The sequence below is a fragment of the Protopterus annectens genome, chromosome 12.part0 (genome assembly GCF_019279795.1).
Source record: "Protopterus annectens isolate FY-2018-M chromosome 12.part0, PAN1.0, whole genome shotgun sequence".
Lineage (NCBI taxonomy): Eukaryota > Metazoa > Chordata > Ceratodontiformes > Protopteridae > Protopterus > Protopterus annectens.
In genome coordinates, this window is record NC_056746.1 from 133602051 (window position 1) to 133622473 (window position 20423).

The following is a 20423-nucleotide window of genomic DNA, read 5'->3' on the forward strand; positions in this document are numbered from 1 at the left end:
TCGTTTGTATATGATCTTGCCATAATTGATTAATTTGCTTCTATCTTACTCATCTAAGTCTTTTTCTTTAAATCTTTTAATGCCGTTACTTAACCTTTTATAGTCTTATTTTTCCTTCACTTCTAACCATATGGCCAGATGATCCAAAAGAAAACTGTTCCCTTTATTCCTTCTTTTTGCAATTTCAAACTATGCGATATTACAAAATTATCATTTCCTGTTTTAATCTCATTTATTTTATAAGCCCAATGTTTATCTCATATAACTTTCCACTTTTCATTATTTTGTATACCTTTCTAACATCATTCTCTTCTTACTTTATTTTCCTTAAATCACAATTAAAGTATCTCAATAATATTATTTCCATATTCACTCCTACATAATTTAACTTATTTTAAACATTTCCTCGCTTTCTTTTTTAGCAACATGCATACATAGGTTCATAGGTTCATAGGTTGGTACTAGGCTATCAGCCCTAGGGCCTATGCAAGCCTAGCCATAACAATTCCCTGGATATTTCTTCCCACAATATTTACTTCTCCAGGCCCCTGTCTAGCAGGGCGACTGACATGATCCCCGGGGTGAATTTCCTATCTCCCATCCAATCATCAAGGTTTCTTTTGAAGAAGGCCAATGAGGCGCTCTGCTTGATATGTATGGGCAGTCTATTCCAGAGTATGGGGAGTCTCAGGGTCAGGAACCTATTCCTCCAGCATGTTTCAGTAATGTCCAGACATTCAAAGAACATTGCAATGATTCTATACATGTTTTATTGTACCCTGTATCAAATAGTATTATTCTACTTAGTTCCACTATAATGTCAGCTAAGATTTTTACTGTTTAATTACATAACACACCAGTCCTTGAACATGTATCTTTTCCCATATTCCAAACAATACTTTCACCCCATAGCTCTTCCATCTGTAGCCTTTCTTCTTCTGTTAATATTCTTGTGTTTTCTAAAATAATTACATGCATATCAAGTAGCAGACAACATTTTAACACACCTAAACTTCTTTTAATATTGTTTATACTATTAACATTTATAAATAGAATTTTTAGCTTCTTGCAAGTTTGACTTCTTCAGTCTTACCCTTTGCCTTTTTAATTTTTTTCACAACCATACTTTTGAACTTTCTCTTTCTGTCTTCCACCCTTTTCCTTATTGAATTTTTTTCCCCTCACCACTTTCCAGTTTGCATCGTCATCTTCACTTGTTCGCTGCACTGATTCCGCACCTTCATTACTTTTGTTTTCTTCATATGCTATTTTTCTTTATTATTCTCTTGCATGACATCCTGTTCTTCATGTTCATGCTCTACACTTTTTCTATACCATACACACATTCTTGTATTTGTTCTTGTTCTTTCACTTGTATATGGTTGTCACAATTTACCCAAGCATGTCCCAATTTCCCACATTTTTTTACGTATTTAATCAAATTTTATACCTTCATGCCCCACCTTTCCACAAATAAAACATTTTCTTTTCTCACAATTACTTATTAAATGAGCATCCTTTCCACAAAAAACATTTTCAAAATCACCCCACAATCCCACCCCCCCAGTCCATAAACCTCATTGCTTTACATATAGTCTTTAAACAGTCCTTTAATGTTTCTTTATCAATATCAATTCCAAATTGTACAACCATCTTTTTTTTGTTTCTCTATTAAATGTCTGTACTACATAAGAGTTCCAAGGATTACAGTTTTTTTTTCAATTTTCTCTAATACTGTCTTGTCTCAAACAAAACATTACAATAGGTCTCTCTACTAAGATGTATAAAGGCTCTTAACATATCCCCTATCTTGTACCTTTCAAGTTCTTTCTCTTCTGTCCTGCTAAGCCACATGATAATTTTTACCATCTCTCTTTCTCCTACTTGCTTCTCTCCTTCCTTTACCATTTGTGAATACAATGTTTTCTTTTCCAAGATCTCTGTTACCTCCTCCTCCTCCTACATTTTATCCATAATGTTGTCCCACAAAGCTTCCATTTCACTTTCTGGTTTGCTCTGGCTCAATATTTCTTTCAGGTAGACATCCTGTAACCCTCATGATTAGATGGTTGTAATTATGCACTCTGATTCACACCCATCAAATAGACCCTTTTGAAAACTATATTCCAAGTACTGTGAAGGTTAAACTGCCTTCACTTTGCTATCTTCTTTCACTTCTCCCTTCTTCTCCACACTCGCTAACTCATCTGAACATCTGACCACATTTTCTTCTGATAACTGATAACTTTCCAGTTCCACTGTGTTCTCCATAGCCATATCTTCACTTGCTGCTCACTCTCCTCTTCTCACCTGCTCATGGCAGCCATCTTCCTTCCAGCTTCTTTGAGCTGCCTACATGCTCAGCACAGAAGCCAGAAGTGTAACAATGAAAGTAATGCCCTTTCAAAAACAGTAGGGGACGTTCTCCAGTCAATATGAACACTACCTCAGGTCTCCCCTGAAAAGAGGCCATTGGCCTAATGGGACTCACCCAGTCATTTTTGCTGCAATAAATTTTATAAGTATAAGAAATAAAACTGCTGAACTACGTGTCTGGATTACCTAAAAGAAACCTCATGTTCTCTATGTAACTGAAACTTGGCTTAAATCCAGTATAAATGACTCAAAAGTTATACCTGGCTATAATATCATCCACAATGGCCGTATAAAGAGGAAAGGTGGCAGTTTTGCTTTAATATTTCCCAATACCTACCACATTTCCACTTACAGCAAACCAACACAAAAAAATCAGTTCAGCTGAGCTTCTTATTGCTTTACTCAAAATAAAGAATTATAAAAAAAAATATGTATTACTGCCCCTTATATCCCTTCTGGTGACAAATACAGCTATACTGTAAGGTATCCTACACTAGATATCCATAATATTTCAACGAGAAAGAATATTACTAGTTCATGTGAATGTCAATTAGTTGGACATAAATTCTAACTCCCCTGCGACTAGCATGAACTAATATGGTTTCACAGAACTAATTAATATCTCCACACATTAGAGCAAGACATCAAATTCTCTATTAGACTGGATCCCGGTATCAGACCCTAGCAAACACTCCATCACAGGTACAACATTAGACTCTGTCAGTGATCATCTCCCAATCTATATGACTAGACATCTCACACATCCAGTTAAACAGCATAGTTATAAAACAGCACACAACCTTTCCAAGTTTAACCCAGAAATGTCCATTACTACACAATCTTCTACTAACTGGAACTTCCTAAAAATCCTATCCTTAGACAATGCTTTAATTGTATTCAGTGCAACTTTTCTAAATATCCTAAATAGTCTTGCACCTTCTAGAAGGAAGAAATTGAAAACAAATAATGTAATTTGGCTATCCAAAAAGAGGACAATGTTAATGTATAATAGGGAAAAAGCAGGGAAAGAATAGCAAAAATATAAAACACCTCGATATCTTGAAAACTTCAGAATTCTTTGTAACTGTGCTAATAAATGAAGACAAAAACTGTACTATAATAACGTTTAGAATAGTACTAAACGCAACCCTGTAACAACTGGACATCCATTAAAGAAATCTTACAATGCAGCCAATAATTCAACCCAATCCTCTCTCCCAGTAACTCACCACCTGAAACTGCAATACAGTTCAACTCTTATTGTATAGCTAGTATAGCATCTCTAACCAGGATTACTCAACATCTAATCCTAACCCTGCCCAAGAGCCACATATCACCGCGTTCACCTTCAGCTTCAAACCTGTGCCCACATCCTATATAAAACTACTTTTAGACAAACTTAAACAATGCTCTTCTTCAGCTGATGACTTTCTAAGCGAGTACCTAAAAATAGCAGTCAAGAGCATTGCCTATCCTGTTTCAATCCTTATAAATAGGTCAAGCCAGGAATCCCACATTCCTTCCTAATAGTAGATGTCTCACATTATCCCTGTACACAAAGGAAGAAATTCAACAGACATCAATAACTTTAGATCTATAGCAATATTAACTCCCTTTCACCAAAATACTAGAAAAATGTATTCAAAAACATTTGCTAGATTATGTCCTGCAGGAAGAATTCTTATCCCCTACACAACATGGCTGCCATCCTTCCCATAGTACTAGCACTGCCCTTCTAACCTTTATAGATACTGTCAATAAAGCTAAAGATAATGGCAAGCTAGTCTCTTTGGCACAGGTTATCACAGCAAACTTCTTCAAATGTCCTCATTAGGTCTCTCTCAGCCCACCCTTCTGTGGTTCAAAAGCTACATGTCCAAAAGGTATAAGTCAGTAAAATGGCACTCCCTATCTCCTTACCTTCCAGTCACTACTGGTGTACCACAGGGCTCTATCCTTTGACCCCTCCTCTTTAACATTTTTACCAACACCCTCAATACTTCCACACAACAGGCCATCCCAATACAATGCACAGATGATTCCACTCGCATTTGCACATTTGTAAACATGGTACACCACCAAAAAGTACTCAGGAAGCTTTAACAGCCACTGAAACATGGCTTTGTAACTCACAACTCATGCTCAACCCAAAAAAGACCAAACTACATTTTTTTTTCACAAATTCCTCTCTCATAAAAAAAAAACAAAAAAAAAATTAAAAGTTCTTTTTCATCAGTTCATAGGTTCATAGGTTGGTACTAAGCTATCGGCCCTAGGGCCTATGAAAGCCTAGCCATAACAATTCCCTGGATATTTCTTCCCACAATATTTACTTCTCCAGGCCCCTGTCTAGCAGGGTGACTGACATGATCCCCAGGGTGAATTTCCTATCTCATTTTTCTTGATAATAAAACTATTGATGTCACTTGTCATAGCAAACTAATAGGAGTGATAGTGGATGACAATCTTACATTCAATCTGCATATACAAAATTGCATATGAAAATCTCATCAAAAACTAGAGATGCTTTACAGAGCGAAAAACGTTCTCACTGACCCAACTAATACTACGCTTGCCTCTACTTATCTCCTCCCCGCTCTTCTTTATGGTGCTCCCATCCTTACTAACTCCAGTTTGTGATATCTGATTAAATGCATTTATTAAATGTGGCCAGACCTTGAGACTGTGATGAGAATATTCTGACCTCCAGTCAATCAAGTTAATACTCTGCTTAACCTCTGCATAGTTCATGTTACGGTAATCATACAGCAAACGCCAACTAGAAAACCCTGTCATGGAGTATTATAAACTCTTTTGCTATATGATCACAGTTTCCCAATGGGTCAAGGGTGTGGATTTTAATAACCAATCCTGAACAGTATGAAAATATTAAATCAAGTAGGTTCTGACCATGTGTTGAAAAGTGAATTGAGTAGAATTATTTGAGGTAGTAAGATACAAACATTTAACCTCATAGATTGATTTCCCAGATACATTGTCCAACTTAATATTAGGGTAAAGACTGCTAGCAAAACAGTGCACATATTTCATATTAATTTATACAAGTTTTCCAAAAAAATACTATGCTATTGTACATTTAAAATTGGATTCTGATAACATGTAATGAATGTAATGGAGGCACATTGCAACAGCCAATGGTTTCAGTAACCATAGGATAATTAGCCTGAATTAAGAACACTCATCTTTATTTGATAAATCTGCAAAGAAAAAAGTGCTAAACTATTTCAGAAAAAGTCAAAATGTAGTCACTCCTATTTGCTGTAATCTGTTATACAAACCTACATAATTACACTAATTCTTCCATTTCTTTTCCATCCTTATACTCAGGGCATCTAATCTCCAGTTCCCATGTCTGCAGAGTCTCAAGACTCTGCCACTGTCAATGCCCCAATTGCTTCCTTGTAGTGACCACTTAGGTTCCTAACTGGTCCAAGCCAGTTAGTGATCTCATTCATGACCTCATGACCTATACTTATGGCACTGAATAGTGTAAGGGGGATACACCAACTTTATAAAACTCCTTATCTACTGTTTATGTAATCCCATGGATGCCATTGTCATCTTTGCATGTGCTTCTGTGTTCACCCAAGGTCATGTACATCCTGATGGCTTATTGCATTTTGCAACTGTCTTTCAGATGAAACATTAAACCTATACCCCATCCACCAGAGCTGGTGGTAACTCAAGTGGATGTAAACAATCCCGCAAAACCTGCTGAAAACAGTAGGGGTTCTTTATTGATAATCATCACTTATATAGATTATTTACATAGTATATATTACTTACATTATTTACAATCTACACATTATTTACAATTATTTGCACCTTTATACAGTATAAAACAATCTCATATTATTAAACACTTCTCCTCCACCCTTTTTGCCAAAGCCAAAATTGTGTTTTCTTCAAAATTTCTGATAAAATCCATTTTCAACTGAATTTTGCTTTGAGTATCTCTGTCCGTAAAGTCTATAGAATGAAAAATATTATTTTATCAATTTTTTCAACTTCTTTTCATTTTTGTTAGCATAATATCCATATTCAAGCATGTTCATGTTTAAATTTCTTTCATTTTGCTGTAGAACATTTCAGAAACACATGTATTGTTTCAAGTTCGCCACACTGAATACAAATCCTTTCTTGCTTTCTTTTATGAGGCAAGTTAGTTTACCTGTTGATAGTCTCCACAAGAAATCTGTGCATTCATATATTTTGTTACACCACATAAATCTAATTTTAATAGATTTTTTTCTCTATCTCTAAATGTTTCCCAAGGAAAAATAAAATAATGTTCTTTCATAATATTGAAATGCCATTGTTTGCTATTTTTTAACAATGTTTACATTGTTTCCATAAAAGGATTTCGTTTTGATACTCTTTTATATCCTCATTCATATAACTTTTCAATCTTTTTCCAATCACCATGTTTTTCCAAAAAACACTTCTATTTAGCATACAAAATGTATTCCATTAAATTACTATTCTGTTGTTTTTTGTAACTTACTGATGTCGTATACAAATTCAAAGAAGCCACGTAAACAATTGGGTTAATTAACTCTAATCCTCCTTCAGCTTCCTTTACATACAGAATCCCCCTTCTAACTGAATTCAATCTTGATCCCCATATGAATGAAAATACAAAGATTAAAAAAATACAAAAAAAAGACTCTCTTTTTGGCTTTTCTATGAAGCACCTGCACCATATACTCATTCCAATGATTAAAGTTCCTTTTTTGTTCATATCATTCTAAAAAAAAATTCCCATTTACTGTCCTGACTCAAAAAAAATATCACAGTATGTTTCTTTTACTAATAAGAATAAAGGCTCTTACCTCCTTGGGTGAAACATGCAGTGATACAATTACTGTGTCCTATACTTCATAACTTTCAAGTCCTTCCTCTTTCTTACTGCTTACTGTTATAACAAATTTCTTCTTTACTTCCTCCACTTCTTTGACTCTTCTTTCTCCTTCTGTTACTATTTGTACATAGGATTTCTTCATTAACATGCTCTCAGCGACCTCACCTTTTTGTATTTTTTCCATAATCTCAGCCCATGATGCTGCTACTTCACTTTTGGCCTCATTCTGATTAACCGCTTCCTTTAGGTAAGCATCCTGCAACCCTCCCGACTGGAGGGTTGTTACAATACAGTCTTAGGTTGTATCATGAGACTCAAACAAACCCTGCTGAAACAAATCCTCAGCGTCAACATTCACTGTATCTGACACTTGAACTGGCCTTTGAAAAGGTTCTACTGCCTTTCCCACCACTTATATTATACTGTACTCTCCTCTTGACTTCTTCTTCACCTCCGATTCTTCTCTGACAAATGCAACACATCCGCTGTCCAAATGACAGCACCGTAATTTAAAAAACCCTTGCCATCATTTTCTCCAACCTCCACGTTTGCTCCAACTGGCTTCCTGCTTCTGTGAGCTACCTACACACCCAGACTGGAAGACAGAAAGCTCCACAATGAAAAGAATCCCCATATGCAAATGAGCAGGGAAAGTTCACCAGTGCCTGGACCAGATTTGCCCTAGTTAGTATGAATATCACTTTGGGTCTTAACTCAAAATAGCCCCTTGACCTAGTGGGACTAATTCAATCAATAAAGTGTAAATAAAATAAATATTCCTTTTATCTGCTCTACCTGTAGTCTCCCCAGAAGTAAGCTCTGTAAAGTTGAGAGCTGATACCACCTGCCTGAATAAATGCACTTATATTCTATGGTTTAGTTCTGCCTACTCATTGTCCCTCTAGAACATTGTTCAGTAGTCAAACCAGGTCACGTAGAATAGCTGGAAATAAAATCCTTATGCCAGTTTCAGGTTTAAAAATTGAAAAGTATCTGGTTTATAAAACAGTCAGCCAATCAGTCATAAAAAGACATAGAAAAGTGTAAACTCAGTTCATATGTAAGTAGGAAGGTGTTCATTAACATCACTGAATTCCTGGAACTACCTTACTCAGAAGGGATTGTTACAGAACATGGTAATGCATGCCTCTTTCCATCTTTATGGCCATCAAGTCAGTCTTCAGCATCAGAGTCCTCAGTTATTTTTCATCCTTTCCCAAAACAGCATGCTCTTCATCTCAATTATAGCAGGGCGTTTCAACACCGATGGACAGCAAACTGTAGAAAGTAGTAGTAGTGGTAGTAGTATTCATTTTATTTGTTTATTTAACATTTGTTAACCGGGAAAGTCCACTTGGAACGAAGCCAATTTTCAGGGGAGGCCCAGGGGGGAAGGTTCCAGATGCATGTCTTTGTAACATGGGAGGAAACCGGAGCACCCGGAGGAAACCCACATGAATGCAGGGAGGACATGCAGACTCCACACAGAAGGCACCCAAGCCAAGAATCGAACTGGAGAACCTCTTGCTGTGAGGTGACAATGCTACCGATGCACTACTGCGCCGTCCAGTAGTGGTAATAATGGTAGTGGTAGTAGTGGTGGTAGGAGTAGTAGTAGTGACAGTAGTATTTATAGTAGTGGCAGCGGTAATAGTAATAGTAGTAATAGGAGGTGTAACGGTAGTAGTAGTAATAGTAGTATTAGTAGTGGTAGCATTAGTAGTAGTGATAGTAGTATTAATGGTAGTGATAGTGGTAGTAGTAATAGTAGTGGTACTGGTAGTAGTGTTAGTGACAGCAGTATTAATATTAGTGGTAGTAGGAGTGATGGTTGTAATAATAATAGTGGTAGCAGTTATAGTAGTAATAGTGATAGTAGGAGTAATAGCAGTGGTTATAGTAGTAGTAGTGATAGCAGTAGTAATAGTAGTGATAGCGGTAGTAGTAATAGTGATAGTAGTATTAATAGTATTAATAGTAGTAGTAGTGATAGTGGGGTAGGAGTAGTGGCAGCAGTAGTAGTAATAGTAGTAGTGGTGGTGGTAGAGAGAAGGAAATGGACACACTACTGTAGGTGTTGAGTAGTTTTTATAAGCCAGCAACTTTTGTTTCTGTTTTTGCAGCAGTCAGCAGAACCAAGTTATAGGCAATGTCTTCCAAAAAGAACTACCTTAGTACATGCTGCATTTTGCATTCTACTTTCCATAAAATTAAAAATATGAGATTAGAGTTTCAAATGTTTTACAAGGGCTGTCTGAGGGGAATACATGAATATCATTTGAATTATTCTTCATGTTTGTGGGTGGCGCTGTTTAATGACTGGTAACATCCAGCAATGGCCACTTGAGATAGCACATACAAAGATGATGGCAGCAAACATGCATGAGCAGAGAGAAACATTGTAGTTCGGTACCTCTGCACAGCTTAGGAAAGGATGCAAAGTAGCATGTCATTCAACAGATTTGTGAGAGCAATTATATGTTTTGACACCATAACTAAAGCCTTGCTATGTAGTGGAAATAAGAGGTCAGATTCTCATTATGGTCTCCTGCTATGTGTTGCAAACTAAAGTGCAATTAAGCATTGCTTTTAATGCAAATTCATGAATATGTAAAATAAGCAGAAATGGAACAAGCACCCTAGCAGCCAGAGAATTAAAGTAAAAATAAATGATTTGCTAAATCATTGAGAATGCATCTGGACTCATTTAACAAGTTGAAAGAAACACAGAAATGGGATAAACTGATGACCTGTAATTATTTATGGCTTTCCTAGCTCCAGTAGTTTGCAAACAGGTTTCAGGCAATCAGTTTAGTGACAAACCACATGAAAGCTTACCTGAAAAAGCAGTTTAGGATCCATCAATCTTTATGTGACTCACTCAAAATCTATCAGCAAACTACTTTGTCACAATAAAATTCTCAACAACTTAAAAGGCCTAAACTCATTATAGTCAAATTATGATTTAATCAAAACAAAGTATAGCACCTTTTTCCTTGTAATCTCCAGTGCTGAAAATGCATATCCAGTTACGTGAATTCTCATGTAAACTCACTTCAGCTCTTCTTCAGAGTGGGGAAAAATGACTAAAGCAGTTCTGTAATCAACATCTACAAGGCTACTGCTGGATAGCCTGTGCTTTCTTTCTGAGCCTGGTTCATTTCATCAACAAGAAAAGCTGGCATTCTGTAAGCTATTGTTTCATTCTATGCTTGGAAGCCATTTCTGGGGGACATTAAAGCAATCATATACAATATTTATGAAGTGATAGAAACTGAATTAGTGTCACCCAACTCTGGTAGATACATGCATATAGTTGCATTCAAATGGAACATTTCTGTCAGTATAGAAGTTAAAAATGAAAATGAAACCATTAAAATGGTGCATATACTGATACGTTCTTAAATCTATTCAAATTTATGGTATTACATATAGAGCTGTCTTTTACAGAAATGCCATATGACAATAATATTTGGAAACTGTAAATGTACTAAAGTTCTTGAGATGTACCTAGAGTTGTGAAAGTAATGAATCTTCTTAATAACTACATCTTTGTTGCATATTCTGTGCACATTTGAATTCTTGGACACCACTTACAAACTATTAAGAATGCAGCCACACTCAGAAATTACAGATGTGAAGTACAGAGCTGTTATTGATGAGTTTATCTATATGTTCCATATTCTTCTGTGGTAGTATGTCCATAAGGTCTTAGGGCAATCAGTTTAGTCTGAGTAAGATTCAAACAGCTTTATGCATTTGTACAAATAAGCTGAGGCTGTAAAATTAGGGCTTAGTGTTCATCCTGAGAGACGGAAGTCTAAGATTGCCTGATAAACCAATACCAGCCAGGCACTTAGGGAAATCCTTAAATGAATATGTCTAAATGTCCAGGAAAATAGCACAGCTGTCAAACTGCTGATGACTGACTATGGAAGAAAATCCAGAATATACAAGTGCTAAACAAAATCTTCAGCATTTAGTGTAGGGACATATGGAATACGGAACACAGACATATCTCAAACCTAGTATCAGAAATAGAAAGAAATGTAAGTTATGACAAAACTAAACAGCCGTGGGACAAGTAACACCCTGAGATGACTGGACTCTAATCAAAAGTAGGAAGAATACTGTGACAGTCTAGGACTAGTTTAACTTCAGACTGAATTTCTTTTATCTGTTTATATAACTGTTTTATCAGCCATAGTTATGTTATAATGCATTTTCTATTTTTGCATGTTATATCCTTTATACTAACTTTGAGGACATCAGAGTCAAAGGGGTTACTAGCAAAGGCAGCTTGGGGATAGGCTGATAGCTTATGTGGAGCTATCAGATAATCTGCCAGTAAAATATTTCTCTTGTAGTTTACCAGAGCCTGTGCTGAAATTGGTGTGCATAAATTACACATCTCTGTTAGCTGCAGATTATTAGAAATGCTATTCTTAGGGGTGTCTCTGAATTTGGGATTTCTTATAATATTTTTTATGCCATGCACATGCCTGAGGCACTGAAATTGTTCCAGACATGCAGAGTACATGAATCAGGGAAGTAAAACAAGGTATCCTAACAGATTAAGTTCCATGTGCCTCTGGTACTTACCAACACACAGTTCAGGAGTCTTTCTTTCACACTACAACATGCAACCATGAAATGAAAGGAGGTGTGTAAGGACCATGATTGGATTTGTAAACATAACGTTAAATCCTGAATCGTGAAGGCAAGCATTCCATGAGAGAAGAATGAATAACAAATAACAAAGTTTGTACTGTCTGTACCAAATGATTACCAGAAACTATATACTTGGCAATATGGGTTTACCCATAACATGTCCCCTTCTGTGTTTTAATGTATACATTCCTTTCTGACACATGTTTGTAGCTCTGTCTGCTGAATAATCGGTAAGTTCTAGAAACCTATTTTTTGCCACTGTTACTTGATATGGAAATGGAATTCTGGTGGTACTTACTAGAATCCTGCATAAAAGGAGGATGACAGCAGTGAATCCTAAGTCAGCATGCCTCTTTATTCTACTTCATTTTATTTATTAACTGGATAAAGTCTCCCAGGTAGAAATGTTTTTCACTGGTCTTCCAAGAGAAATTTTGATTCATATGACTTGAGATTATATTCATACAGCAAGCAAATGGAAAATAAGGAAATAAAGCATTGGACTATGGAATGAAAGTTATTGACTGCTCATAGCCTTAATCATCTGCACAAAATTTACAAGACTACAAGTCATTTTAGCTCCTGCTAACCTCATCCACTGCTTTTCACTGTGTGATTCATTGTAGCAGAGACTATCACTCCATAACTTTTTCATCCCCTCTCTTCCCAGGGTCCACCACATTAGGCATTCAAGCATTTAGGAAAAACATTGTTAACTGTTTGATCATTTTGCTGTCAACTAAGCAGTTACCCACAAAGGGACCCCTGAAAGCACAGCAAATGTGCAGCTTGATTTAGCTAGACCCAGTTTTCTAAACAGTGTTTGTTAACCTTCGATATGTGTTTGACACAAACAAACTCTTCTTTCTCCATTAGTTCAAAGAAATTTGAAATACAACCCCTGCACAGATACACTGGCTTTGAAGCTTTGTCATGGCAGGAAACAATCTGTAAGACAAGTTCAACCTGTATTCTTCTCTGTGGATATAGCAACTGGCACACCCCAATATCTTTTGATTTCTCAGAAACAATTTCTACACTTTGACATTTTGAAGAGAAAGGAAGTCTGAAGTATACTGATTGTGAATCTGCTGATAGTTTCCTGGCATTCAAAATTCTCATTGTCTGTTGGTGCTCTACTGTGTTATTTTCTACTATGCTGCATGTCTTTCTGTTTGCCTGAAATGATCTGCATTACCTCTCTATCATAGTAACCCATGACCATCAGTAGCCAGGGAGTTAAGTGATTAAAAGTACTCCAAAAGCTAGTCTTTTTTTCATCACCGCTATTGGAAAAGTACTCCAAAAAGCTACTCTTTTTCATCAGAGCCTTACACTACAGTGCACTCTTTGTTACTACCACATGCATGTGCAAAGTTAAAAGGAATCCCACAGCCTTACTGTCGTTGTATTTTTCATGCTTACAAGGACAGGGAAATAGTTATGTCGACTGCATAGCTTAATGCTGTAGTTAAAATGTTGTGACCCACTATCCAGTTCCATAACCCTCTCTAAATTTGTTGTTCCTGTCTCTTAGACACCTGCACATAATGGGACTGTAGCCCATGCTTATATCAAAGGGTCATAGCTGATTACTAGGCTAACATCCCAATGAGGCATTTCCAAGTCTATCCATGTGTTCCCATTGTAAATGACAAGATAAATTACCCAGGGGCATATAGCTGTTTTAGGTGGCAAGGCACTTACGAACTGCCTGTGTCCAATAAGAGAATATGTGCCAGTCCAGAGATAAATTTCCAATTTCTCATCTATTGGTCCAGGTTGCATCTAAATAGGGTCACATACAAATGCTGCTTCACATGGTTGGGAAACCTGTTCCAGAGTAGTAGTGATCCACAAACCTGTCCCCCAACATGTTCTATTTATGTTGCAGATGAGGTATAGGTCCTTCATTCAGGTATTTCTAATGCTGTTATACTTGTGGATTTGCAGCAGGACCATCAGAAGTGAATCAAAAGATGCCACGTAAGCCACGCATTGAGTGCTTCTCAGTAGTCTGTAGGATGCTGAGTATAAACATATGGCTTTGAGGTGCTCTACATATGCCATGTGGTTTGCGCCTTGTGTTATTTTTGTTAGGAAACTCTTTGGGTGTTCCATTTGTTATATATGGCTGGTCAGGCACATACAAAAGGAAGGGTTACATTCAGTAGCTGGTCTAATGAAGGATGAGTACAGTGGGATATTGACATCTTTTGAAATGGCTATCATATCCTTGCTTATAAGTTGTTCAATATTGAATGATTTCATTACAACAGTACTCACATGATAGTCAAAGGTCATTTTTCCCCAGGCCCATAACCACTAATTCTAATCTTAGGGGTATACTGTCTATGTGGTAATTTCCAGTTTAGCCAATTCCAAGGGGTAGTATTATGCACTTTTGACATTCAATTTTTGACAATAGCAGTGGTACCAATTCTGAGTTTGTGACAAGCCCACTTGAATGCTATAAGTGTCCTTGGGGGGTTGTATAACTGAGCTGAGTTTACAGTCATATACATATTTGGTCAACCAGAGGCCTTTAACATTAGCCGTCACTTCTGAAAAATGAATACCAAAAAGAAGCAGCCCTAGCACTGAGCTCTGAGAGACTCCACTGATGACTGGCCTTTTTGTGGTGGCAGAGTTTCCTATCCTGACTTCCTGTGTCCAGTCTATGTGCAAGTTAGCTAACCAGTGGGTGACAGAGGGGTTTATTCCTAGTGTTGTGTTTGTTGACAATGTATGAATAGTATTGATGTTTTGTGGATATGTTGGAGCTTTTCTCCCCAGGCAATATCTTTGGCTTTCCTCGGTCAGGGGTCACCACAGCGGATCATGGATCTGCAGATTGATTAGCACTGGAGTTTTTACTCTGTTGAGTTGCCAGCCCAGGGCCCAGCCTTCACAGAAGGCACACACAAACACACATGCACATGCACCTACTACGTGTCTTTAAAACTCACTTGACTGCAGGGAGGGTATGCAGATACACAGAAGGCGTTCTGGCCAAGAATCAAACCGGAGAACCTCTTGCTGTGAGGCAACAGTGCTAACCGCTGCACCACAAGCCTACACTGAAAATGGGCTTTTTTTCTCTCTGTCCATTCAGACTTTCTCTGTAAACAAAATAAATAAATAAATAAATAAATAAATAAATAAATAAATAGGTCATTGTTAGTTAGTAAACAAGAGACAATTACTACATTGTCTCAGGCTACCCATTTCCACCAAGCTGGTTGCAAAGACAGGAGCAAAGTGCTTATCCATGCTTTCAGATGTTTACTCTGTGGATTACAAGGGGGGTTGAACTAGGAAGTCTTGAATAGATTTACTTGGATCCTTTTCAAAAGAAACCATAGTGTTTAAGACAAGATTGTTGTAGCACTACTTCTCTGCGTGTAACCCACAGTAGCAGGTCAATATAGAGGTTTATGGTAGGTTTACTTGGATGCTATTTGGTTAAGAATTACAATCTCAGTGTAATCTCACATAGCACTGTTCCTTTATGCGCAAAACAGGTTATCATAAAAACAACCGCAAACTAAGGGAATATCAGACATTGGATATTATAGAGAAGGTTGGATGCTAAGTGCCTGCACTGTTAATCACCTCTAAAATCAACAAACAAGCAAAATAGTGCACTGGCCAATCACAATAACACACTCTAAGGTTTCCTCACTGATTCTCACACTCAGAAGAGACTGGGATACTCTCTACTGCCACTAGAGTACAGACCTAACCTTTCCAAATGATCACTAAGGAGTCCAAATTGCAGGAACGCAGCAGTAAAATACCAGCAACCACCACTTGAAATTATATAAAAAAGTGAATAAGCCCATCAGTTAAATACAGTGAAATACAACGGCATCTTACAGTATGAAAATGTGCAGAAACATAGCAAATATTGTAGAAGCATAATTGCATCACTTTGAAATAACAAGAAAAAGTGCAATTAAACAATGCAAAGTACATATCTAGCTTGGATGGAGCTGGACCAAAGAAAAAAAAAACACTCAAACCTCAATGACTTGGTAGGCAAGCATTGCTAAGATCTGAGTAAATAAGCCAAGCTTTATACAGCTGAAGAAGCTTTATACAAGCACAAAAAATCAGCAAACAAACAAAATAACCCATTGGCCAATTATGACACTCCAAGGTTTCCTCTGTGATTTCCAAGCTCGGAGGAGACCAAGCTACTCTCTCTTGCCACTGGATTGCAGGCCAAACCTTTTCAACTGTTAAAGATCACTAACAATTATCCCAACATGTATGAAATCACAGTTACAATTGTAAAATACTATCAAACACTTCAATTAAATGCAAAAGTACAGAATACCAACAGTCAAATAAAGTGAAATTCACCAACACTTTAAAGTATGACAAAGTGCAGAAACTTAGTAAATAATACTCATATAATAGTATCACTTTGAAAGAAGAGGAAGAAATACAATTCAGCAATGTGGAGTACTTAACTCACTTGGATGGAGTTGGATTGAAACTGAAACACTCAAATCTCAATGGCTTGGCAGATAAGAATTGGTAATCACTGCATAAAGAAGCCCCTGTTATCAGACTACTAGAACTAGGTAGCACAACCAAGTAAAAAGAAAAAAAATCTAGTAGAATGACAAAGCAAAGGCCAGTACCGAAAAAAGTAGTCACTTCTCAAAATCAAACTGAGTTTTAATAAAATCTCTTCTCTATCGTTTCTGCAAACAATGCCTTCTGTTTGCCGAAGCACTAGAGAAGTGATTTTATTAAAACTCTGTTTGATTTTGAGAAGTGACTATTTTATTTTGGTACTGGCCTTTACTTTGTCATTTTACTAGAACTAGGTACTTAGCAACTGTCTTATACTGACTTCTAACCCAGTGGTGTTACCATGCACTGAGTTAATACATGAGAGGTGTAAATAATTAATTCATAGGCAAACCTTGCAGAACACACAGCTGACAAAAGTCTCACACCATCATCATTACAGCTGCAAAGTATTATAAATAAACACACAAATGCTGACATCTTAAAAATCCCTTCCAAAGCCTCCTAGGCTGGTTAGTCATTGCACTAACATGCTCAGACCTCAGCCACATATAAACACCTCACTTGCTGCTTACATAACAGTATCCCCTGTTAACAAAGCAGAAATTGGTCACTGCAGTGACATATCAAAGCTCTGAAGTATAACAGGCACTGCTACTGTGCATAACTGCATCTTAGGAGACTCCATACACAGGCATACTAATGCACCACTCATCATACATTACAAAGGGATGGTGGTGATTAACTATCAGTCATTTGCCAGAATTCACTAGGACACTCAAATCCCTTCACCTGAAGTATGTATATGATGTGTCTGATGGTACCACAGAGGTGAATGACTTGTAATACATCTCCTTTATAATATATGAAGATGTACATTCTTGAGCTCCCTGTGTATGCTCCTTATGCTGGTAGACAACTAGTAGCAGAATATTACCATTACTGTTATACCAGCACAATACTAGCAGAGGATAGTTAATTTCAAAAATGGGTTCAATTACGGGTGTCATTCCAAGCAGATGCAATGTGTGTCAGCCTAGAAGGAAATGGCTGACACTCCTACCTGCTTTACTAGGGATGGTCTGTAGCTCCTCAACAAGGCTTCTCCAATACTGGCCAAAAAAACTTTGTGATCCCATAGCGCCTTGTTTAGGCAATGTCAGTCCCTTATATCTGCTAACTTAGCAGATTCAAATTAGGTCTGTACTAGTGCATTGCTCCTCAGTGCTAGAATCCTAAACAGAAAGATGCCCAGCCTTGAGGCCTTCTTAACCCATAAAAACATACATAACTGCATTGTCATGGAAACATGGTTCCAATGTAATGATTGCTGGTTTCAATGTCTACCACTTCCTCCAGAGAGAATGACCATTCCTCTGGCTGTGGTGTGCTAGGTTTTACTCACAATCTAAGATCTAGAATTTGTACATATCTAGGTATATACTAATAGATGCATCTTTCATATTATGGTCAACTAGAGACATGTAATGTATAACATTTGTGTTACTCTATCACTCTATTCTGACTCTTAAAAACTTCTGCAGGTAAATGTCCTACATTATGAAAGTCCCATAACGTGTTCACTCTTTACTCTGTGGGACAGGGAAACTGGTGATGCTCCTCACAACATTAGGAAACTGATGGAGTATTCCCATGACAGATGTCTGAGATACATCCACTGTACCACCATGCTTATATTTAACCTATTCTAGATGCTGCTCCAAATCTCTTTGAAATAAAGATGCATTAGTCATCTCAAAATCTGATATCCAAGACAAGACTCAAACTCACAGTTTTCATATAATGTGCTACATATCTCCCCATTTGTAAACTTAGTTCATTCAATGTCCTCTTAACCGTCTGTTGTCATAGTAACCACACTTCTATACTCCATATATAACAGTATTACATTGTACAAATGCTATAATTTCTAAAATCCTTCTCTAGAAATAAACCAGTCAGGTTCCTAAAGGGGTAGATACTCTAAATGCAATTAGCAGGGTCATTTCCATTTAGCTACTAAGTAACAACTACTTATACCACTATCATATTCTCCAATATAAGTGAGCAACTATGCAATGTTAATAGAATTCCCCCTCTGTTCCTAGCTCCTTGAAAAGTGGGCATTTCTCATGAATGTGCATTAATTACTGTTATTATCCTAGTAATGTGTTTCCTGTAAAACAACAATATGGAGATCTAATCTTAAATATGTAAATGCACAATTTCTTTTACTTGGATTTGTTAACCCATTTACATTCCATCTCAACAATGTCATCCTTTTTCAGTAGAAATTGCAGTCACTTCTACTGCCCTTTCACATGAAACCTGTACATGCATTGCTTGGAATTCCCATGAACTGGCATTTTAGAGCTAAGCTAGCCAGTAACAATTATATGCATCAGCAGAATATTGCACCACTAACTCATAGGTCCATACATTCACAGGTTTTACAAGGCATTTTAAGTCCAGTTGTCTATTAGGGTTTCAGCCACTGCAATTTCCATTACTTGTCTCCCTACCTATAATCTGCAGAGACAAAAACTCATCCACAATCAAGGTTGGCCTTTAAGAGAGTTAGAAAACTGCTTTGCTTGATGTGGAGTGGAACTTATGTCATAGGTAGTAAATTCTCTTGTACAGATGTCTGTCTTGGCAGTAGGTTCTGTTAATATTACAATAAAAAAGTACTGAGAGCAGTGTATAAAATGAAAAGGGAAGTGTAACAAAATCAGTAAAATATGTTTTCTGTGAATTCTTGGCTCTATCTTTGGTTTCTTTTTCTTGAATATTACAAAATAAATGTAGGTTCTTGGAGATGTATAAAGGTCAAACATAACTCAGTCCTTCACAGCCTTGTAAGTCAACCAGAGATGGGTTAAGGAAACAGGGTGTGTAGATTCTTTGTATAGCATAAGGAACCCTATGCGTATATTTTTTTGGCTAGGAATCATTGTGGTTTTACAAACTGGGCAATATGCTTGCACAGGTAACTGCCAAGGGTGCATTATATTCTGTTATGGGCTTAATTAGGGAGATGGGGAGGCAATAACTTCCTTAGATCTGGAAGATATATCTTTTTCAATTATTTGGGCTAAATTGGACACTTTAAATTGGCCCGAGGCTGAGTGTGTGTGTGCCTTCTGTGGAAGGTTGGGTGCCGGGCTGGCAACTCAACACCATAAAACTCCACTGCCAATCATAAGCAGACAGATGATCCACTGTGGTGACCCCTAACCAGGAAAAGCCGAAAGAAGAAGAGAGGTTTATTAACAATGTTTGGTACATAGCGATGAAAGGAGAGCTCATTATCTGCAAATGTGCCTGGGTCTCTCAACATGGGGGTAGGATAGAAATATTCTTGCTTCTCATATAATGTACTATTACATTTTATATTTGCACCGGTCTTCAGTCTATGGTCTTATCACTAGGAACTGTTGCAGGTTATTTGTTATTGCAAGATATGAATATCAGCTGGAGAGTTAATGACAGTATCAGGTTTCTAGTTGTCAGCAAACCATGACAACCTGACACCGATCACATTAATTCTGACATCAAGGAATATTCTCAGCAGGTGCAAACCTAATTTAGAACCCTGGAGGATGCCACTAACGATGAGCCTTGCACTGGAAAATGTAGCACCAGCCTTGGCTGTGGGGATCCAATCCGTGAGGAAGTTATCTATCCACTAGGTTTATAGGGATTGATATATATATATAAGATTTATTAATATCAGATAGTGGGATATTATCAAGAGCCTTAGCTAGATCCATTTGGCAATATGCAATGATCAGTTATTATCCAATTCTTCAGGCAGCTTCTGCAAGAAATCCATTTGGCATAATAGACAGGACTTACCTTGTACAAATTGATTTAGGTCAGGGTCTCTGACTATATGTTGCAGATATATTTATTTATATGTTCCACAATAATATGTTCTAGCACTTTA